The sequence below is a fragment of the Balaenoptera physalus genome (assembly GCF_965194825.1).
Source record: "Balaenoptera physalus genome assembly, chromosome: 1".
Classification (NCBI taxonomy): Eukaryota; Metazoa; Chordata; class Mammalia; order Artiodactyla; family Balaenopteridae; genus Balaenoptera; species Balaenoptera physalus.
The window spans coordinates 142,100,782-142,124,923 of NC_138882.1; the positions used below are offsets into that span (position 1 = coordinate 142,100,782).

A 24,142-nucleotide genomic window follows, 5' to 3' on the forward strand; every position below is an offset into this window, starting at 1 on the left:
ATGTTTATACCTGTTTCTCCTAGCCCTAATACAGTGAAAATTTTAAGTAATGTTAATAATTCCTTTTTACTGAGTACTAGTAATGTGTTGGGTACTGAACTAGATGCCTTACATGCATTATCTCTATCCTTACAACTATTCTAGAAACGCATTATTATCATTTTACTTTATAAGGGAGGAAAAGAATTCCAGAAAACTTAATTGTCAGCATCATCTGGAGGAGGGGTGTGTGTCATACTTTGGCCTCACTTGGGTCATTGGTCATGTGTCATGCTTTGTGCCAGGGCATGGAAGTCAACCCCATAGGATCTACATGGACCGAGAGGAGAAGGGTTGATTTCCAAATGGATAGCAGAGTTAATTGCTGGAAATAGGATGAATGATGTTGGGCAGTCAAAAAGAGCAAATGCCCATTTCATGTGCACTTTAATCTCCAAGATGGCAGATAGAGAATACAAGGTTTCCCAAACACAGGTACCAATGGAACTCCACAAACCCCCTCCCCTAGAATTTTGCCAAATACAATTTGAGAAGTCCTGATTCTGCAACAACAACCTTATTTGGAGAGATATTCAAACGATGGAGAAACCGAGGTTGAGAGAGATTAAATGACTCACCTGAAGTCTCATGGATGTTTATTTTATTAGCGAAAAGGCAGTTCTTTTGCACTGTGGGCTCCGATTGCTTGTCTGCAAAATCTTGATTTCTCTGCTCAGGCATCTTTCTGCTTTTCCCCAAAGACTGCCTTGTTCTACAGAGCAGAAAAATCCCTGAGAAAACCACAGGGATTCTCTGCACATTCACAAAGGTGTAGGATTGCTTTTTTTAGTGACTGTTGTCAGGAAATGTGTTCTCTTTGGCACCTGTTCCTCCATCCCAGCCTGTCTCTGTCTCTTGTTTTACTCTGTAGAGTCTGAAACTGCCTATAACCTGGCGCCAAGTTTGTGTCTATGTTGTGTAGCAATGAATGATGTGACATTGGACTCATTACACTTCCCTCTCTGGGCCTCGGTTTCCCTCACTTAAAAAATGAAGTGTGTCTTTATTCCCGTCCTGCCCCTAGGTTCTTCATGACCATTAAAAAAAATTTTTTTTTTAATTTTTTAGGTTCCATATATATGTGTTAGCATATGGTATTTGTTTTTCTCTTTCTGACTTACTTCACTCTGTAGATGCAGACCTACTAGAGAATAGACTTGAGGACACGGGGAGGGGGAAGGGTAAGCTGGGATGAAGTGAGAGAGTGGCATGGACATATATACACTACCAAATGTAAAATAGATAGCTAGTGGGAAGAAGCCACATGGCACAGGGAGATCAGTTTGGAGCTTTGTGACCACCTAGTAGGGTGGGATAGGGAGGGTGGGAGGGAGACACAAGAGGGAGGAGATATGGGAATATATGTATATGTATAGCTGATTCACTTTGTTATAAAGCAGAAACTAACACACCATTGTAAAGCAATTATACTCCAATAAAGATGTTAAAAAAAAAAAAATGAAATGGGGGTGGAAGCTAGACATAGTTTAAGGCCCCTTCCAGCTCTGCCATTCTAGTCTGTGTCTCCCTGGATTCCAATCCAATAGGTACCCTGGATTTGGATCCTCTGCTGCGCCAAGCTTATTATTTGGATTTTGACCTCTGTACCTTGTTCTTCCATCTAAACCCACTGGAAGTTTTTTGTTTTGTCATATATTTTAGTATTCTTAGTTTTATTAATTTTAAAATTGCAGAAGCAACACTGCTCTTTGGTCAGAGTTAAATAATCCTGAAACATAATAAAAGCAGACGTTTTCTTTCATTTAGCACATTCCCTATTCCCAGACATAATTTCTTCCCTATTAACGACTTGGTATAGAGATTTCCATATATTTATTGTCTATTGGCATTTTTCTTCCTCTGTCTTTTCTCTGTTTTCCCCTTGGGTTCCTCTGTTTCTTATCAACCCAGTCCTGTGACTGCTCATCTTGCCTTACTCAGTGATATTTGTAACTTCCAGGTTGCTGCCTCCTTATTTGTTTCTAGCTCAGGGCTTTATTTGACCCTCATTGCTGCAGGCTACTCATTTTTCTCCAGGCTCCTTAGCTTTAACTTGAGTACCAACTTTCAGAAGTTACGTGTTCCAGTCCTGGCTCCTGCTGCTGTTCCCTGGCTTGCCAGAGCATCCCAGCATAGGGAGTAAAAGTGTAGTCTCTAGAGTCCAGCTCCTGGCTTCAAATCATAGCTCTCACACTTACTGGCTCTGTGACCTTGGCCAAAGTACTTCATTTCTCCGGATCTCAGTTTCCTTCTCTTGAAAAAGGGGTACTATTAAAAATGATCTCATGGTTCTTGTTAGTGTTAAGGGGGTTTTGCATGTAATCTTTTCACAATTTCATCACAACTTCCAACTCTAGTTCAGGTCCTGGCACATTGCAGGTTCTTAAAACTGTTGACTCTTTTTGCAAAGCACTTCACATTAGCAAACTGAATAATCTACATTGGCAGATACAAAAACAATAATGAGGTCCAAAGAGGTTGAAATAACTTGCTTAAAATTACACAGATAGTAAGCAACAAAGCCAGGATTCAAAGTCAGATTTTTTTGGCTCCAGATTTCTGTGCTTCTCACTATTCTCAGTAGTGTTAATCCATATTTTATTTATTGGAGGCCTTTGATACTCTCCTGATGCTTGTGGAGCCTTCCATCCTCTAACTTGGAATCTGTTTGGTTTGTTATTTCTTACGCATGGCTTAATGGGCTTCTTCTTCCAAGCCCATCCGCTTCTGCTAGGTAATCAAGTAAGAAGGTCCTCCCCCCTCCCCAGAAAGGACTGGGCCCAATATTAAAACCAGAGTTTACTCTGATTTCAGAGTCTTTGTTTTTCAAGGCAGAATGGTTAGTTAAAAGAATATTGACTTAGGAGCTAAATGGGTTCCAGTGTTGATTCTTTCCTTTAGTACTTGTACGGTTTTGGCCAATGCCATTAATTTTCCTGAGACTTAGTTTCTTTATTTGTCAAATGGGTATGATAATATTAATAATACTTGCCTTACAGGGTAATTGTGACACTGGAGATCAAATATGGTAAGTACTTAGGTATAGTAGACATTCAATAAGTCATTGTTATTGTTTGAAGTAGTTACTTCAACTTGTGAGAGACCAAGCTGTTACAGGCCTTAAAGATATTTGATATTATTATGGGGGCTAATCTTTGAGTATACTGTCTTTCAGTTATATTTGGGAGGGATGGGGGAAGAGACTAGCCTGGTGAGAAGGACACACTTTTTTTAATTAATTTTTTTTATTGGATTATAGTTGATTTACAATGTTGTATTAGTTTCTGCTGTACAGCAAAGTGAGTCAGTTATACATACACATATATCCCCTCTTTTTTAGATTCTATTCCCATATAGGTCATTACAGAGTACTGAATAGAGTTCCCTGTGCTATTCAGTAGGTTCTTGTTAGTTATCTATTCTATATATAGTAGAAGACACATATTTGGCCTGGATTTGGATGTGGCCTGGATTTGGATCTGGCCTGTGGCAATTACCAGTTGTACAAACAGGCAAGTTGTTTAATCATTGAGCTTCAACCTCTTCACTTGAAAAAACAGGAGTAATAATACCAATCTTACAGAGGCTTTTGAGGCTTAACTGAAATAGTATATGTAAGGCATGGCAGTGATTTTAAAAATATTTGTTCTCCATAAGACATTGTTACAGAATGTCCCAATGTTTGTTTTAAGTGTCATTGTATTCCTATTTGTGCTCTTAGCACTCAGCATGGCCATCACATAGTAGGAACTGAAAAACTGTTTGTTGGACTGAATGGGCCCTTGAGTTGAATAGTACAAACACTTTATACCCAGAATTGTTTTTGTTTTGTTTTTTTAAAGAAACTGATGTTTATTTTCTATCTACCTTATTTCTGTTTTCTGCTTAAAAGCCTGGGGAAGAACAGCTTAAGACCACTCCATGGTTGTTCCTACCCTTTCAGTGGCCTGAGCAGTGGGAGCTGCAGACCAGTCCTCAGTGGCGGGCTGAGGGCTCCCGTCTTGTGCAGGAACTTCTGGGCAGGCACAGAGGCACCGGCGCCTTCAGACTCGTGTGTGACCGCGGGTAGAATACAGTGAACTTGGGAGCTGCAGCAGTCCATTCACCCTGATGCTCCTCCTTGGCCATGGCCTTCTCAGCATGGCCTGCTCTTCCTTTTCAGTCTCTCCAGAACCTCTGTAGAAGCAGAGATCAGGCGTGACCTCCCATGGGTGTGCACATGGGATGGTACCACACATGTGCAGAACTTCCTGGGCCAGGATCCACCACCTCAGACCCACTGAGTGAACTCCCTTGTTGCTGCAAGGATGGCAGTGTCCACAGGGCGCAGAGGAGAGTCTGTGTTACAGGGAGCAGTGGTTGGTGGGTTAACGTACAACACCTCTGTGAGAGGCTGGTCGCCAGCCCTGGGATCAGTAACCCCCAGAAGACGCGGCCCCTGGAAGGCTGCCTGGATCTGGTTAGTGAAGTTTCCAGGGGTGAAGCGGGCAGCAATAGGAGTGGCTCCAGTGACAGCAGCAAACTTCAGCACAGCCCTCTGGCCAGTGTTCCTGGAAGATATGACACTGATCAGTCAGTTTTTAAATGGTAGCAATGGCACAAGCCATCTGCAGAAGCTTCTCCCAGGTCCCCTTCAGATCTATAATGTAGATGCCATCACTTTTCCTTTAGTAGATGTATTGTTCCATTTGGAAGTCAAGGTTGGTGCCACCTAAATGCGCTCCTGCTGCTTGGAATTTAAGGACATCGTCTTCCTTCATTTGTGGGACCTCAAGGGCTCTGGTGATTGTGAAAATTTCCCTTTAAGTTATTATGGAAACCCAGGACAACACCATCTAGACCCCTCTCTGGGTAGTGCAGAGTGGTACACCCAAAGTTTGACTGCTAGTATGCTCACTGTTCTGTGTCTGGAAGCCCTACAAAATAAAATGTTAAGGGAGTTTTATGCTGAGTAAAACCCCCAGGCTTAGGAACCAGCGTGCTTAAGACCTCAGATTTCTTTCTGGCTCTCAGTATGAGGGTCATGATTATTTCCCTTGCGTCATCCTCCACATGTGGCTTTTCATCTTACGTTCTGGCTTTGCTCCAGGAGACGACACACTGCCTTATGCCAGGGACCTGGTGAAAGGTCACACCGGGAATGGCCAGGCTGGGAGGAGCTCACCTAACGGTGTGGGTCCCTGACTGCATTCTTTGGTGCTCCACCGCGGTGGGGTAAAAGCAAGAGTGAAAAATTCCAAAGGGGCCTAAAATTTAGAGTTTGGCCTGATAGTATAACTAGAAGGTTTTTTGCTCTGAATTGCTGTAATCAGGAAAGAGTGAGTTTCTGTCATTTCCCTACCAAATGAAAAATGGAATTGATGATGAATGGTTGTTAGATACAGTGATCTGAACGTATTCTTTCCAGCCTAGTGAGACCCATTCCAACCTTTCACAGACAGTTTCTTTAAAGACAGCATGAGAGACCACAGTGTCCTCTGAAGGTTTTTGTAAATGGATGCCAGCCCAGCTTTTATTAAACTGGGTTTATACGTCATTTAATTGGTCATCTTGACGTACCTCTTCCAGACTCTGCTTGAGCAAGGACAAAATGAGTTGAGTGTTCTCTTCTGCTGCAAATGCTGAGCTTGAGTGGTTTTTGTTGTTGCTGTTGCTTCAACTTTGTCTCTTTTTCATGTTGTCCCTGAATTTGTTAAGTTTGTCCCTTTTTCAGGTTTTTTTTTTTTTCATCTACATCGATTATGTCTAGTGTGGTTGATGTTCACCTCAGTCCAACTCAGAGTACTAAAGCAAATATCTACTGAGCACCTGGTCAACACAAAGCATGCTCGTGCTATTTTCTAGAGCTTCAGCATAGGGTCTTTAGAGCTGCAGCATTCAACACAGTAGCCATTACCCCTATGTGGCTATTGAAATTTAAATTAATTAAAATTAAATGAAATAGAAATTTCAGCTCCTCAGTTGTACTAGCCATATTTCAAGTGCTCCACAGCCACATGTGGGTAGTGCCTACCGTATTAGACAGCACAGACATAGAACGCTTCCATCCCTGTGGAAAGGACAGTGTTGTTATAGAGATTACAAGCGTAGCCTCTGGGGACAAACTGCCTGGGTTCAAAAACCTGGCTTTGCCTCTTGTTAGCAAGTAAATTCATCTTTGTAAGTCTCAGTTTCTTCATCTGTAAAACGAAGCTAATAATAGTCGCTACCTAACAGGGTATTTGTGAGGATTGAAATGAGATGAGGTATTTAGAGACTTAGCACAGCGCCTGGCTCATAGCAGGCCACCAGAGGAGGACCTGGGGGAAACGGAGGTTGCAAATAACAGAATGTTCAAATAGCGGCTGAACTCGGTGTCTGAAATACGATAGAAAATAATTTCCCTTTTAATTAAATATCTGGAGGTAGGCAATCCAGGATCGGCATGGCATGTCCCAGTGGGCAGGACGAGGTACGCATCCACTGTCTCTTTAGGTTCCCAGAATTTTCCTCCTGACATTTTCACTAGTGTCCTGTTGGCCTGAATTTAGTCACATGGCCACATCTAACTGCAAGGGAAGCTGGGGAACAATTTTTTTTCGGGGCGGCTGTGTTTCTAGCTAAAATTTTTATTACTGCTAGAGGAAGGGGGAAATGGATATTGGAGGAAACTAGCAGTCTCTGCTACTAAGAGAGACAAGACTGAAGCCAGAGTACAGAGGTCTTTAATGCAATCTAAGGAGTTTGTTTTTTATTGCTTGGGCTCTGTGGAGCTATTGATATTCTCAGTGTGGGGAGTTAATACAATTAAAGGCTGTTCCTGGTAATGGACTCTGACTTGGTTCCTCAAACCAGCAATACTCACCTTAGCAATACTCAGATACTTTCAAGAACAGTTACTTTCAATTAAAAAAATTTCCAACATTCTTTCCCACTCTCCCTCCTTTTTAAGTAAGGGGAAAGGTAGCCTGAGGGGAGGAAATGTGAGAAGGCAGCCCTTCCATCTGACAGCTCTCCTTTTAAACTTCCTCCAGTGTATCACTGGCCCTCTCATAAAGGGCTGAGAGTGGAAATCAGTTCTTCACATGGGGCGGGGAGTGCTGAATAGAGGGAGTTGCTATCTTTTTGTTATCAAGATAGTGTGCTCTCTCTCTCTCTGAGCACTGTGCTTACCTCAGACACTGCATTGTTGATGGTGTGCCCTGCTAGATTCGAAGCAGCTTGAGGCGAGAGTTCAGGTCTTACTTGAGTCCGTATCCTCTGCAATTAACACAGTGCCTAGGGCAAGGCATATATAGGGTTATGGACCGTCTAGGTAAATGCTGAGCCCATGAATGCTGTGTAGATTGCATTAACCTTAAAGCAGGTGCACTCAAGCTGAAATCCTCATACTGTTGATTACTGCTGAGTTTGTGCTGAAAGCATTTCATGCACAGGCTAAGAGAAAGACTTGAAAGGTGGAGACAGTTGTGGCCACCTGCAATGTGATTCTGCTCAGAGTACATTGGACTGTGTAACAATCAGAGAGGTCAAATAGTTTGTGTTAAATCCTGGAGGAGGTCCTCTCTTTTCTTACTTTGCCTTTGTCTTTCTAGGCACTGGTTTACTAAGACGATAAAAAATATACTGAATTTGTGTGCTTATAAAATATATCCTTAGGTAAGCCCCTCCAGTGAGATTTTTAAATCAATGAATGTTTACTGTGTCTGTGTAAAGCATTATGGTAGGGGCCAGAAGGAATAAAAATAGATAAATAAAAGAACGAATCCTAGCTTTCAAGGAATTTACAATCAACAAACACTGTGCTAGGTTGTAGGAATCTAAATATGATTGACTAGGCTCCTACCCACAAGGGGATTACAATACGGTATGAAAAGCAGACAGATAAGCAGATGATGACATGTACTGTGATCTAGCGTTTGAACCTTTCTCAGGGCCAAATGTACATACTTTGGTTAAAAATTTAAAGAAATTGTCCATTTGAGATTTTGTGAAATCTGCAGACACATTCTAGTTAACTAGTATGTAAAATGTTTTCTGAGAATCGGATATATTTTAGGAGTGGCAGGGATATGATATGCAACCAGGAGAGAGAGAGAGAGGGGGGAGGAAAGAAAAGAGGGTTGATCATTTTGAGGTGGCATTAAATTATCTTTTGACACCAGCTGTATCTTTTTTATAACAGAAAATGGAAATAACTCTGTCCTTGACCTTCAAAAAGAAATTGACTTACCTAGCTTAACTATTCAAACAAACAACTGTGTACTCTCTTCAATTCCTATGATGATTTTGATTTACTGTAAATGACTGAATTTAATGAACTAAATTATGCTATTTAAATGCATTTTGTGAATGGTATTGTAGTTTGTTACAAAGCATTATGTCTATGCTAAATTGTGCTGTAAATGATATGGTATGGAACATATGTGCTGTATTCATAATTTAACTATTGCTATGGAGTGCCTTCTTAGATAGGACATACTGAAAAAGGAGCCTTTATTTACCTGGTGAAATGAAGGTGATATCTCAGCAAATCACTAGGTCTTACTGACCTTGGCAGAATTACAGTGCTAATATTTTCACATGGATGAACTGTTCTTGAACAATTTCTCTAATGTATATGGCAGAAATAGGCTTTCCATTAAAACTGCGTGTATGTGGTATATCTTCCCTTTCCATTTTTTTCCCCTTCAACAAACATTTACTGCAGTCATAGCAAGGATAATTCCACCTCCATTAAGGTTCATGTTTTCTCCTGGCCTCTCAGATGGTAGAGAGAACTGAAGTCAAAAGTTTGTCCTGCAGTTATGCTGGTGCTCTCTGAAAGGACTTGCATTAGATAACACCCTGCTCTTCTTTCCGAGTAATTTGAGAGATTTTGTAAAAAGAGTAAATGCTGAGGCCAAAATAGCATCTTTATTACTGATACAGGCTATGTTGGCTTAGTGTGGGAGCCAAATAGGCTTTCTAGCAAAATCCTGATATTAGGTATACTTACCCACTAGGTCCTGGGCTTTCTTACATGGAAGGACGTCATAGGTAAGATTTTTAATATGGAAAAGCAAAGAATTTGTGCTTTCTTTGGATAGGCTCGTCTAGGCACTAGACAGAGAATATTAAGCTGGTGGGAGAGTTTTTTCAGTTAATGAGATTGAATTTTTCAACTCAGAGTTAGGTGTATGCAAATGACTAGATAGTCAATTTTGATGAATTGCTGTAAGAAAAGAATTAGTTTTAGTCATTTTTCTGTGCTGTATTTGGCATTTTTCTCAGAGTGATTCATTTAATGTGTCTCTTGGTAATATTCTCTGTGTATTTATTTTAGAAGTAGCAGTAAATGATACAACTAATATTCTAAAATATTGTAATGGATATGAACTTGGAGTTCATCTATTTGCTCTTTCTTAGGATTATAGTACAAATTGCTGCTTTCGGAGCAGGGACAATACAATTCTAATCAGAAATGTAAAACTGGGGCTTCCCTGGTGGCGCTGAGGTTAAGAATCTGCCTGCCAATGCAGGAGACACGGGCCCGAGCCCTGGTCTGGGAAGATCCCACATGCCGCGGAGCAACTAAGCCCGCGTGCCACAACTACTGAAGCCCGTGAGCCTAGAGCCCGTGCTCCACAACAAGAGGAGCCACCACAATAAGCATGCGCACCGCAACGAAGAGTAACCCACACTCTACACAACTAGAGAGGGCCCGCACGCACCAATGAAGACCCAACGCAGCCAAAAATAAATAAAATAAATAAATTATTTTTAAAAAATGTAAAACTGGTAATACAATCTTTTTTAAATTAATTAATTAATTATTTTGCCACACCTCGCAGCTTGTGGGATTTTAGTTCCCCGACCAGGGATTGAACCTGGGCCCCAGCAGTGAAAGCACTGAGTCCTAACCACTGGAACACCAGGAGTGGGACCTTTCTTTGTGATTGGCTACCATGAATGGCTATAGGTGGGGCAAACAGTCGGTTAATGACTGTAGGATTTCCCATATCAGCAACATGGAATTATAATGTTAGAGATTTTACATTTTTCTGAATGCCAGAAGCATAGAATTTTGGCTGGTTATTCTAGCAAGGTGCCGGACTGATATACAGCTAGAGTCAGAGACTTGGAGAAGCAAAATCTATATATAAAGTAAAGTGAACTCTTGGAGCATGTCTTTAGAGCCCCCAGACCACACTTGCAGATAACAAAACAAAAACCAAGGACTATTAAGTGATTTGTTCAAAGTCACCCAACAAGTTAGTGATTGAGCCAGATACCCTAGGTATTCTTCCAGTACGATATTTCCTATATGCAAGAAAGGGACAGGTATTACAATCATCCTATAGAGAAATTAAGGCAAAGGAAGTTCCTTGTGTGACCACCAAAGCATTTAAGATCATAGAATTAGATCATCTGAATGTTTAGGAATACTTAAAGATTAGATCTTTAAATATTGTCTAATTAAATCTCCTATACAACACTTACATCCAATCTACAAAATCCCTGGCAAATGGTCATTCAATGTTTGCACATTTAGAGTGACGGGAAATTTGATCTTTGTTTAGCTCAGATTGTTAGAAAGTTTAGTCTTATATTAGGCCTAATGTGTCTTCCTGCAACGTCAAGTCATAGGTTTTAGTTCTGCTTTCCGGTGGTTCAAAAATCATAGTTAGCCACGGGACTATATTATCCTATACCCTCTTTCATGTGTATTACCCTTGTCTTTCCTTACTTTCAACATTCTATGTTTTAGGACATACTGAAATGTCCACTGGATCAGTCAAATCTATAAATATGCCTCTTTGATAAGAATTTCAAGTTCATTGTATAAAACAGGCCTGAAAAATTTCCAAAAGTGTTAAGGAAAGGGAAACTAGAGTCTATTATAATTCCTTTAGGCAAATTGCTTGATTTCCTTGAGGTATTTGCAAATGATGGTTCTCATGTGGGTCTCATTATGACTAATATAATCTCTTTGGCCAGCTTGATTCAACCCATTTTCTAAAACTCATTGATTTGTTATTTCTATATATCTTTGTGATACTGACATTTTCCAATGTCCATGGATAGTACTCAGTAAATTATGTAAGGTATTCCCTTCCATCCAGATCTGCAAGTAATACTAACAGTTTAGTTTTGTGTACCTGTGTTAAGCAAATTTGATATATAACAATCAGATTTAGATAAAAAATTTCAGAAGATGATTAATTCACTCAAAGAATTCTTTTAAATAACTAGTTCCCCAAATGCCCTTTAAGTTTAATTAGATTGGAAAAAAGTCGTGTTTAGACCTAAGATCTCTGGAATATTTCAAGTACATAAAGCGAGATATAGACATTTGAAAACTGCATAAGGGAGAATAGAATTATGGAAACAGACTTCTAGATGAACAAAGAGAATAGAGAAGTGAAATTCAACACAAAAGGCCGTCTGAATAATCCTGCATTTGGTGGGTTACAGACATGCTCCGAGCTGTTTGAGGGTTAGTGGGGCTTGTGGCTCAGCCTAAGAAGGTTAACTATTATTTTAAACAATCAAGTGTTCACAGACTCATAGAAAAGACAGGTCAGGTGTATGCCAGAATTTACAAGGATTATCCGGGAGAGAACCTGAATTAAAAACTTTAAGATAATTCGTTTTCTGTTTTTAATCTATTCCAATGTCAGGAATTTTTTCTCCTTACAGTCTAACTTAAGCCTCTAGCTTGATTCTCATGAAAGAAAAAGTTACAAGTAGTAATCACCTCTTCGTAAGGACCCTCCATGTACACGGGCTCCGTTTCTCTCTGGATTATGAAGACCCGAACTTGCCACTAAGTTCATGGTGATTTTGTTAGGACCTGATAAGTGGGAAGATTCTCTTACTGATCTTATGCCCTCTTTTATCCAAGTGAGTAAAAGCCAACTGAGGGATAGTAGTGCTCCCCAGCACTTATTTGTCTGGTTCAGGCTCTTGCCTCTGCACTTGTTGGGGCCCAATTTGATATTTTATGTATTGTTTTGGGGTATAAGACTAGGTAACCTTATAATGGCAATAAGGATAGGAAACATCGCTTTATAAAGTCAAAAAGTAAAGAATAGAATTCAATATAAAACTTCTGAAATATCTCTCATACTTAGTGGCAAAACTGTTTACATTAGGTTAAAAATTATTCGTAGAAAATGTTATGGGCCAATGTCTTAGGAGCCAAGCACAAGTCTGACTTTGGATCAGGTCTGAACCAATAAATTTTGCTTTTTTTTTTTTTGCTGAAAACATTTCAAATGTATTTAAAATTCATTTTAAAGTCAGTTTGCTTTAGGCTACTTGATTTATGATACGCTTTGGTGTAGCTTCATGTTTCTTCGGTATATGATTTTCATCAACATTGGAAATTTTTTGGCCATTATTTCTTCAAATAGTTTTTCTCTTCCCTTCCTTTCTCTCTTTACCTTCTGGGATTCCAATTAGTCACATATTAAGCTGCTTGAAGGTGTCCCACAGCTCACTGGTGCTCTGTTCATTTTTTTTTTCCAGTCTGCAGTGTCAAACTACCATTAATCCTATCCAATGTATTTTTCATCTTCGACATTGTACTTTTCACTTTTAGAAGTTTGATTTAGGTCATTTTTATATCTTTGATGTCTCTCCTTAACCATGCTTATGCTTTCCTTTTTCTTCTGGAACATATAGAGTATATTTATAATAGCTGTTTTAATGTTCTTTTTGCCTAATTTGTAATCTGTTTGATTTCTGAGTCTGTTTCTATTGATTGATTTTTCTCCTCATTAGGGGTCATATTTTCCTGCTTCTTGTGTGACTTTGTGAATTTGGGTGCTAGACATTGTGAATTTTATGTTGTTTAGTGCTGGATTCTTTTATGTTCCTATAAATATTTTTAAGCTTTGCTCCAGGGCATTCAAAAAACTTGGAAATAGGTTGATCCTTTTGAGTTTTGCTTTTAAACTTTGTTAGGGAGGACTAGAGCAACTTTTAGTCTAGGGCTAATTTGCCTACTACTGAGACATTATCCTTCTGAGTTTTTTACCTGTTGCTTTATATATTATGAGGGTGTTTTTGTTTTGTTTTGTTTTGAGCCCTGGCTGTTGGGAATGTGAACTATTCCCAGCCCTGTGTGAGCTCGGAAAATTGTTTCGCCTGCTCCTTTCCCGTGGTTCATTTTCCAACCTTGCGTAGTTTCCTTGTATGTGTGTGCCTATCAACACAGCATGAGACTGTGGATCTTCAGAACTCTCTTTTTTGGTGCTCTGGTGCCGTCTCCTCCATGGTACTCTTCCTGTGATTCTAGCCACCTGGCTTCCCCACATTTTCAACTCTGTCTCTCAGCTTAGGGAGACCACCTCATTTATTTTGCCTTCTCTTCCTTGCCTGTTGTCCCATGTCTCAAAACTATTATTTCATATATTTGTCTGTTTTTTTAGTTACTCCATCATAGCCAGAGGTGGCATCCTAAAAGTCAGTATATTTTAGGACTCTTAAGTGAGAAGAATGCTTTTTGGGGCTTCCCTGCTGGCACAGTGGTTAAGAATCCACCTGCCAAGGCAGGGGACACGGGTTCGAGCCCTGGTCTGGGAAGATCCCACCTGCTGCAGAGCAACTAAGCCCGTGGGCCACAACTACTGAGCCTGTGCTCTAGAGCTCATGAGCCACAACTACTGAAGCCTGTGCGCCTAGAGCCCATGCTCCGCAACAGAAGCCACCGCAATGAGAAGCCCGTGTACCGCAACGAAGAGTAGCCCCTGCTCGCTGCAACTAAAGAAAGCCCGCGCGCAGCAGCAAAGACCCAATGCAGCCAAAAATAAATAAATAGAAATAAAATAAATATATATATATATATAAAAGAATGCTTTCCAACTTTTTATTCGTATACCCTAAAAATGTCCAATACACAGTATTTAAAGGCATTTATACAAACAATTGAAATCTTTCTTTGGGGAAATTAAAACAACAAAACTTGATTGCATATCATGATTTCATACTTTGCAGATGTTAATATTTAATCATATGTAGAGTCATTTAGCTTAAGTGCATTAATGTAACTCATTTGAAAGAGGCCAGTAATTGTCCTATTAACTCCCAGCCTGGATGTTATCTGCTCTGCCCTGCTAGTAAGGCCAGAGGGGGACTCTTCTCTATTGGCACCCACAGAGATTGCTCTGATCTGTTGAAAATCCTGTTAAAATCTAATTACTTAGGAGAATCAGCCAGGGAATATCTAATGAGCTTGAGGAAACCCACTAGAAGAAATTCTGTGTAACTAACGAATGAAATGTCTTCTGTCTTTCAATTATACTGGTACCATATGAACATAATTGCTGCCTTATAAAATGTGACTTTTGTTTGTTGTTTTTTAATTGTGTGTCATGAATTTTTTTGAGATGTGAAAATAACTTAATTTCCCGTGGAGGACAAATGACGGTTTAAAGCTTAAATAGGCATACTTTATTTCCTCACAAATATTTGATAACTTGTTATCAAATGTTTAAAAATGTACATTAATTAGTGAAACCACCACACAGGTGTGAAAATTTTGACTATTAAAAGGACTTGAGTTTTTAGTCGAGAATGAAAAATGTCTTCATCAGGAGACTTTGGAAAGGATTATTCTCTGCAATCATCTTAAAAATATTGCCAAAAGAAGTTGATTTATTAAAAATGAAAATTTATTTGTCTCACTTATTTTGTAAATGTATCTTTGAGACTCTTAGTGTAGTTTACATTTCCTTCTCTCTTTAACAATTAGCAATATCTTTTTTTTCACATCCAATTTAACTTTGTGTTTCAACTTTGCTGACTTTCCACTTCTGTTTATTTAGGACTTTTTTCTTAACATTGGATGGTTGTTTAAGACTATGGGCTTTGGAGTCAGATAGACCTGAGGTATTCAAATCCTAATTCTTCTACTGAGAACGAATTTCTTAACCTTCTGAGTCTCAGTTTCATTTCTATACAATGGGAACACTAATTAATATGTTAAAGTTGTGAATATTTTATGAAGTAAAGCATGTAAAGTGCTTAGCACGGTATCATTCATGTTGTAACTGCTCAAGAGATGGTAGTTATTATTTTTGAAGACTAATTAAAATTTGGTATATGAAAGAATTGTGATATCTAAGATTCATTAAAAACTAATGTAGGGTGAATCTCTATTATCCTAATGTATTTCTATCACCATGCTCATATTAAATTTGTTGAAAAAATTTTAAAGGGTCTATTTTTAGTAGCATGTAGGTGAACTTCATTCCAAAGTTTATCAAGTTTTTAGCCAATGTGTCATTTTATAACATGGATTGATTTCAGCAGATGACATCAGAAACAAAATGTGGTTTGGTGATACATTACTTAGAAAAATACCTGTCTTAGTGATAAATTATTATTGGAATATTATATGATTTTAATGATTGAGGAGAAAAAAAGACTATTACATATTATTTCAACAATTAACAATGTAGCTATTATTTAAAATTATTATCTGGCCTATAGAACTCTGGCAGTTGAAATACTTAAATTGACAGTGCTTTTATTTTCAATCACTTGATAACATGTTAAAATTAGATTTTCTCTTTTGCCTAAAATATAGATTAAAACATTCTTTAATCAGACTATTTGGAAATTAATATACAAGTAGCCTTATAAAATGATTCTTGTGTTTTATAACTGGGCAAGGAGGTAGAATTATTATAATAATGTTTTCACTTAGAATATGCTCTTTTATATTTAAAATTCCTTTCTTGTATAATTCATTAATTCTTATAACAATTTTATGTAGTAGCCATATAGTACTGTATTGTAAGCAATAAAAGGAAACAGAATTTTTGTATACATGTAGCTCTGATTATATTTATAGTATAAAAAATACACATACAAAGTATAATACACAAACTAGGATGTTTCAATAAAAGAATATTTAAAATAATTTGCTAACATTTGTGAATTTAATACTTTACATAGATTTGATCTTCTTGAAAAAATCTGAGAGATAATGAATGGTGTTATTTGGTGGGGCAAGAAGTTAGAATTGAATGAATGGTAATTCACACTATTTGTTAAAAAGTTTATATGTAATCAATAAGTATGGCGAACTTATTTTATCTGGTAGGAATTATTATGCTATAATCAAAGACCAAACACCAGCTAATTTGTTCATTTAACAAATATTTATTGAGGGCTTATTATTTGCCGTAATGGGAATGTAATGTTGAACAAGACAGGCAGGGAAGAAGAATTAGCAGATTCATTATTAAAGCTAATATTTTGCCACAATGTCAGTTCATGAAACTGTTCACTCAGCTGAAGTCCCTGACAGAAAGTGCTTTGGTTGTTGATCTTAGCATATGAAACTACCGGCTAAGCCTGACTTTGCTGGGGAATTCATATACATAACTCGATTAAGTTAGCACCTTTTCATTAATCAGTTTCTGTTGATAACAGAAACAAATACTTCACTGACAAATAGAAGTAAAAATAAAAAAGAGGTAGTCTTACATCTGTCTTTTGGTTTTTCCAAGGTTAAACTCTCTGTTTGGAAAACTTCAAATGTCTAAATCTCTGTAAAGCTTGTCACATTGCTCCCCCACGATGCCCATTTCCCATCCTGTCCACTCCCCGCAAGGACACACACTTCCACAACTTTGCCTGGCATGTGGTAGGCACTCAGTAAGTGCTACTGAATTAGTGTAATTAATAATTCTTTTATTCCATTAGGTTATATTTCTAGTTCTGTTGTTGAGTCCCTGTGATAATTTGGCATAAAGCCAAGTCACAGGACCCCTTAATTTTCCTGAATAAAAATGAATGCTACATTTTCCAAAAACCTGATTAAAATATACTGAGGACTGTGAGATATTAGTTGGAGCTGTATGAAATTGTGTTATTTGACCATTTTTTTCGACATACAAAAATAAATTTTTTTCTAAGGTGTTTTAACTTGACCAAAAATGTAATATAATTATCACAATAATCACGACTCTAAATATGTTAGTCACATCACTGCTTATAATTTTCTTTCTACCTTTCTATCTATTTCACCTTGATTGCTAATTTTGGCCTTGCTTTCTTCACTGAATGGTATTTTATTACCAAAAAATTAATTGTGTAATATACCTGTCACTCCAAATAGTAAATTATATATTTTTTAATGTTAATGAGCCTAGAGTCCAATAGGCTAGGTCTAGCAAGCAGTATTATTTGACTTCTTTAAGGACTTTTAGGTAGGGGATAGTGGGTAGTGTTTAAATTCTAAATTTTGCTATAGTTAAAAAAAAAATCAGTTCATTTCAGTATTAGAAAGTACATATAAAACTAATTTTTATTGTTTCTAACAAAATGGAAGATTTTATTTATCTATGATTTGAAAATTATTACTGTGTTTACTCTGAAAACTAAAATTTTAAGCCCTGGTCAACTGATTTCTTATTTATTCTGATAATACTGTGAATAACCTTATAATTTTCACAAATTATATGACAAAATGATATTCACCAGAAATTATTATTCTATCTCTGAAGCAAGGCCGCAGATGATCCTTCTTTTCTTTTTTAAATAGAAAGTAACCCCACTGTATGAGCTAAAGCTCCCCTAAAGTAAAGCCCGCACTGCTGTGTGTTTCACATCATTTAAGGAAAGGAAACATAATTTAATTTGCTCAACACAGGGTATCTGGAAAGATGGCTGGAGAAGAGAGATGTAACCTTGCTATTTATGCAAATATCAGGAAGCCATTATAACTACTTACCCATTAATCCAGCAGCCCTGAGCAAGTAACTCAAATGAGTAGTCCCCAAATTCAGGGCCTATGACAAGGTTTTCACTGGTTGGCAGCAAAAAAAAAAAAAAAAAAAAAGAAAGACAATATAAATTTTCCATAAAGCTAAATTTATTGAATTGAAAGAACTATTTATATTCACATATATATGTAAAATTTATATATATATATATATATATATATATATACACATACATATATATGTATGTGTATATATATATCAATATATATAGCCTATCTTTTCTTTGTAAAGAAAAAGCTTTTTAGAGTAGTTTTAGGTTCACAGCAAAATTCAGAAGGAAGTACAGAGATTTCTGATATGATCCCTGCGCCCCCAACATGCAGAACCTCCCCCATTATCAACATCCCCCACCAGACTGATACATTTGTTACAACTGATAAACCTACATTTATACATCATTTTCACCCAAAGTCCATAGTTCACATCAGGGTTCACTCTTGGTCTTGTGCATTCTATGGGTTTGGACAAATGTATACTGACATGTATCCACCATTATAGTATCATGCAGAGTAGTTTCAACTGCCCTAAAAATCCTCTGTGCCCCACTTACTCATCCCTCTTCCGCCCACCTCGCAACCACTAATCTTTTTACTGTTCCCGTAGTTTTACCTTTTCCAGAATGTGCATATATTGGAATCATATGGTAGGTAGCCTTTTCACATTGGCTTCTTTTACTTGGTAATATCCATTTCAGTTTCTTCCATGTAATATAGCCTATCTTCTGTGAATTTATAGTAAATGATTTGTTCAGTGTTCCTATTTGCCAAAATAAACAGTTAGTCATCCTGTGTGACTTTCCTGAATATTTTTTGAAATGTCCTTGAAATTGAAAAATCTTGGGGGACTTCCCCGGTGGTCGGGTGGTTAAGACTCCGCGCTTCCAATTCAGGGGTCACTCTATCCCTGGTCGGGAAACTAAGATCCCACATGCCATGCAGCGTGGCCAAAAAATAAGTAAATAAAATAAAACAGAGACATATTTAAAAAAAATCTTGGAAACATCTACTTTATATATATCTGTTTTCTTGCCTGTTGAGTGGAAGTAATGATTCTTATTTTATAGGATTAGTGTGAAGAATAAACGAGATGCATAGGTGGAAGTGCTTGGGATAGCACTTGACACTCTGTGGGTGCTTCCGATTTTATTCCAATCTGAAACTCTGGTGTAGGGCCCAAGATTTCATCCAGTTTTCCTTTGAGGAGATTGAAGATAGTAAGCTCAGATTGGGACATTCCTTGGCACATAGTAGATGCCAAATAAATATTTTTTGAGCCTAAGGGTTAATAAAGTAGAAGAGTTTTGTAGGTAATTGGGCATGAGTGTCAGGAGTTCTAGAATGAGTTCTAGACAGGAAATCTTTTGTACGTAGATGGTAACTGAAGTCAGTAAAGTATGAAGACAAGAGGACCTGGGACATACTCTAATGATTTTACAGCCCATGAAGCTGTGTTGACTCCCCAGCATATATGCAGAGGAAGCACAAAGGTCAAGACATCTTACAGTGTCCTCATAGCAGTTATTTGTTCCATGTCTTTCTTAATTTTGTAGGCTTTCCATCCTAGTTGAAAGTGTGAAAGTCTTTGGACTCTGCTTGTTGAATCTTTAATTCCAGAGCTGGAACCTCTTTTCCTGTGAGGCCTTAGCCAGGCTGGGTGCTGTTGGCACTAAAGATAATCCTTTAAGGGTGAAAAAAATATGTCAGAACTAAGAGATTATTTAGGGGCCTTTAAGTCAAGTTGGGTTATTTCCTGATAATAAGTGTATTCTCTGAAGAATGGTCCACCCTATTAGAGAAGCATGCCTTCTTTGACAGATCACGCAGCTTGAGAAGAGATGTACTTGGAAAGGTAAGGAAGAAAGGAGACCCTAGCCTAGCCAGCCAGAACGAATGAAGCCAGCCTGGCAATCAATGGCATGACAGATGTTGCAGCCAGATCACTCTCACACCCAACAGAGATGTATGCTTTTCTTACTCGTATGTAAAAGGGCAGCCAGAAAGACTTTATGCAGCCTGGCCTTTGTTACCAGCTGTCTGGCTGTTGGTAGGACTTGTCTCTGTTTATAGTACCCTCCCTATTTCATCCCAAGGGATACATTTACTCCGTAAACCCCATTCTCATGTGCTTGGTCAGTCTGTCCACCAGAGTAGGTCTAAAGTTTTTTTGGCTTGATTTTAATTCCTGAACTTTTTGTTATTGAGAGTGGGCCTCAGCTAAGCTGTGACGTTGGCAAAGTTCATTGTCCACAACTCTGGGATTTTTTTCTGTGCCCTTTCTGCCTGGCTCCTGAGGTGTTCTCCCTTTCAAGAGACTATATTTCTATAGTTCCTGCCTTAAGGGAGATCAGAGAGACAGTGTGACAAAACAGCAAACTATGGTATTTATGGTAAATGCAACTTCTTTAGACCCTTAACGAACTTTTATCTGTATTCATACCCACCCTTTTCTTCTAGCTTAAATGTAAGAGATATCCATCCTTAAATCTAAGGCTAATTTCTCTATTTGTGCTCTGGATCTCATTTCCTCCTCCTAGCTAAGGTTCTTTACTTTATCAGTGATGCCCCCTCTCTCCTGTACTTTGGTTCTCTTCGTCTCTTAGAATATCTGAGTTGTAACTTTGGTTTTGCTACCTGTTTACTGTGTGAACTTGGACAAGTACTTTCACCTCTCTAGGCCATAATTTTCTCATCTGTAGAATGAAAGAGTTGGGCTAGATGATCTCTAAACTCCTTTTTGTCTCTGATTTTCTTATCTAAAGGTATAAATTTACAAGGCTGGGGTTTATCTTTGTATTCTCACATATTGACCTACCTGACTTGGTGATAAATTACTATTGGAATATTATACATTAATGATTGAGGAGAAAAAGACTATGGCATATTATTTCAACAATTAACAATGTAACTATTATTTAAAGTCGTTGTCTGAGTTGGAGGAAAAATTTCCTGGCCTATAGAATTCAAGAAATATTTGAATTGACAATAGCTCTGAGGTGCTCACAACTTTAATACTGTTCTAGTTTCTCTCTTAGAAAGCAAAACAATTTTTTTTAAAAAACTGACACTTTATTTATTAAAAATTTTTTTTTGTCCCTATCACGTGGCTGGCGGGATCTTAGTTCCCCAACCAGCGATCGAACCGGGGCCCCCTGCAGTGGAAGCACAGAGTCCTAACCACTGGACAACCAGGGAATTCCCAAAATGATTTTGTAACTCAGTTTACACAGTTATATATTTATATATATAAAAGAATATATTATACACTTGTATATACACACATATAATAAATGTATATTATACACTTCTAGATTATAAGTATATTATAATACACTAAGGTATTATTGAATTTTTTTTACACATTTCCTCTTGTACTCTGTGTCAGTCAGAACTCTTCTTGTTGCAAGAAACTGAAACCTATTTCAAACCAACTTAAACAAAAGGATTTCCCAGGGGAGTAGTTAGCTTCAAGCCTAGATGGTTCTATGGACTCAAACAAGGTCAGTAGGTCTCTGTATTATCTGTTAATCAGGGTGGGCTAAATGCTGTTATAAACAACCCCCAAATCTCAGTAGCTCAACACAATAGAAGTTTATTTCTGTATACCTAACAGTTTAATGAGCATGTTCAGTGAATGGCCTTCCATGTGATGATTAAGGGCCTCAAGCCCATTTCATCTTCTAGCCTGCTACTCCAAGGGCCTCAGAGTCCTCTGCTGGACACTTGACGTCTAGCCAACAGATAGATGTTGGGGTGGGAGTGGGGGACAGCCTGGAGGATCACTGTCACTGACCAGAGTTTAGTCATATAACTACAATTGTCTGCAAAGGAGACAGAAATACAGTTTCACTGTGTGACCAGAGGGAAGAGTGAGCACATAGCAGTCTCCTTTGTACTCTCTTTCCATCTCTTGGCTCTGTGTATCTCTCCTGTGTCATTCTTCACCAAGTTCTCTCCACGTGAAGCAAAAATGGTTGCAGGCAACCACAGACTCAAATCCTCCTAATGTATCAACCTCGGTGGAAGAGACCATCTTCCCTGTCAGCTCCAGCAGAAAAGCCCCATCTGTGGACCAATTGAGGCTAGTGGAATGGTTCATACTAGTTGGCTGGGCCTGGGTCATTTGCCCCTCCAGTATCATCTCTACCTAGACTGCATGAGTGGGTTACCCTGGAAAAGAGGGGTTCTTGCTGCATAGGCAAGAACCAAGAGGTATATGCTACCTCCCTCTTAGGAACAGTGCTCATTTTAATTTTGTTAAAATGTTTTTTCAGTGCCTGTGTCTTGACAATCTGTAAAATGCCTCCTCTTTCTTCTTCCTGCTCATTTCCCTCCTTGTCATTTACACTGATATGTGAATTTATTTACCTCACCAAACAAATGAGTACCGATGGGGACAATATATTTGACTGGATGTATGCCAAAGTCATTCTGAAAAATGTTCCCAGAGGTACTGTCTCCAAAACAAGTCTGTTTAGAATATTGTCTATGGAAAGAGAATAGTGTAAGGGCAATGCTTATTCCAAAAAAATTAATCTTTAGCAGTAGAATTTTAGGCCCCTGATTGGAGAAGTTGCTTTGGGTTGAGTTGCTGCTCTGAAGCCTTCAAATCAGTCCACACGGGTGACTCTGTGTGGATGAAAGGCCAGTGAAGGAGGCTTCAGTGTCTGTGCACCAGCTGCACTGATGGACCCCATTGCTTGTATGGAGGAAATTGACTTAGGGAGACTTATGGGATTTATGAGTAAGGGGCCAGGTTCCTAATGCCCATACAGAGATAAGAAATTTGGCCAAGAAATCTATGAAAGGTAGTGAACCTAGAACTGATGCTCCTGAATAGAGCCTACAACTTAGTTCTTTTTTTTTTTTTTTAAAGGAATTCCTTTATTTATTTATTTATTTATTTATTTTTGGCTGTGTTGGGTCTTCGTTTCTGTGCGAGGGCTTTCTCTAGTAGCGGCAAGCGGGGGCCACTCTTCATCGCGGTGCGTGGGCCTCTCACTATCGCGGCCTCTCTTGTTGCGGAGCACAGGCTCCAGACGCGCAGGCTCAGTAGTTGTGGCTCATGGGCCTAGTTGCTCCGCGGCATGTGGGATCTTCCCAGACCAGGGCTCGAACCCGTGTCCCCTGCATTGGCAGGCAGACTCAACCACTGCGCCACCAGGGAAGCCCTACAACTTAGTTCTTATACTCAAATGCTAGAAAAACTCTCTGTCCCAGATATGTGGAAAGAATCTTGGCATCTGTCTGGGAAATTAAAATCCCAAGCTTGTGCTATATGTATGCGTGATGCCCAAATTTATTCTATCTGCATGATATAAGATACATTATCCAAGAAATAGTCCAGGGCCATTGATACTATTGAGAGAAACATATTTGCAGAAACGAGCCTAGAAATACTGTGTATCTTCCATACTTTTACAACCAGGGCACCTATAATGGCTATAGAATAAATAAATTCCTCTGAAATGGAATAGAAAAAAATTACAAACCATATAAAGAAAAAAGCTTCCATAAGGGAGAGTCAGCAGGTGCAACCAACAGAATTAGCACCCTAAGAACTAGAAATAATGGAATATTTTGAAAGAGATTATAAAATAAACGTTTATAATGATTTAAGAAATAAAAGGAAAACTAGAAGCCATTCTGAAGTAAGAGCATTGTATTAAAAATGAGCAGGTAACAAAATATGTACAAGATCAATATGAGGAAAACTACAAACCTCTGATGAAAGTAAAACTAATAAGTGAATTCAGCAAAGTTGTAGGATACAAAATCAGAACATCAAAATCAGTTGCCTTTCTGTACACTGACAATGAACAGTTGAAAAGGAAATTAAGAAAACACTGCCATTTATAATAGCATGGAAGAAACTTAAGTGCATATTACCAAGTGAAAGAAACCAATCTGAATAATCATATTTACTGTATGATTCCAACTATATGACATTCTGATAAAGGAAATACTATGAAGACAGTAAAAGCAGGTTGCAGTGAAACTATTCTGTATAATACTATGATGGTGGATATATGTTATTATACAATAGTTCAAATACATAGAATGTACAACACCAAGTGTTGAACCCTAATGTAAACTTTGGACTCTGGGTGATAATGATGTGTCATTGTAGGTTCATTGATTGTAGCAAAGGTATTCCAAGAAAGAATATTACAGAACTTACAGAAATAAGAAACTGCATGGATGGTGTAGTAGCCACTATCATATTCACCATTGTTGTTTTCTGGGCACATGGAAAGCTATACTTCTCAGCCTCCTTGTAATTGGGCTGCACCATGTAACTAGTTCTGGCCAATTAGCTCTGAGAGGAGTTCACTTTTAGGTTCC

General features: G+C 38.3%; 1 protein-coding gene and 1 pseudogene across 2 annotated transcripts in view; one reads left to right on the plus strand and one right to left on the minus strand.

Annotated features, from left to right (window-relative positions):
- Positions 1-24,142, plus strand: part of L1TD1 (LINE1 type transposase domain containing 1) — a 449,271-nt gene that overhangs the window by 20,559 nt on the left and 404,570 nt on the right. The gene's annotated exons all lie outside the window — the stretch shown is intronic.
- Positions 1,494-22,539, minus strand: LOC309656878 (small ribosomal subunit protein uS2 pseudogene; annotated as a pseudogene). The gene has a single exon. The product of its transcript is annotated as a small ribosomal subunit protein uS2 pseudogene (transcript).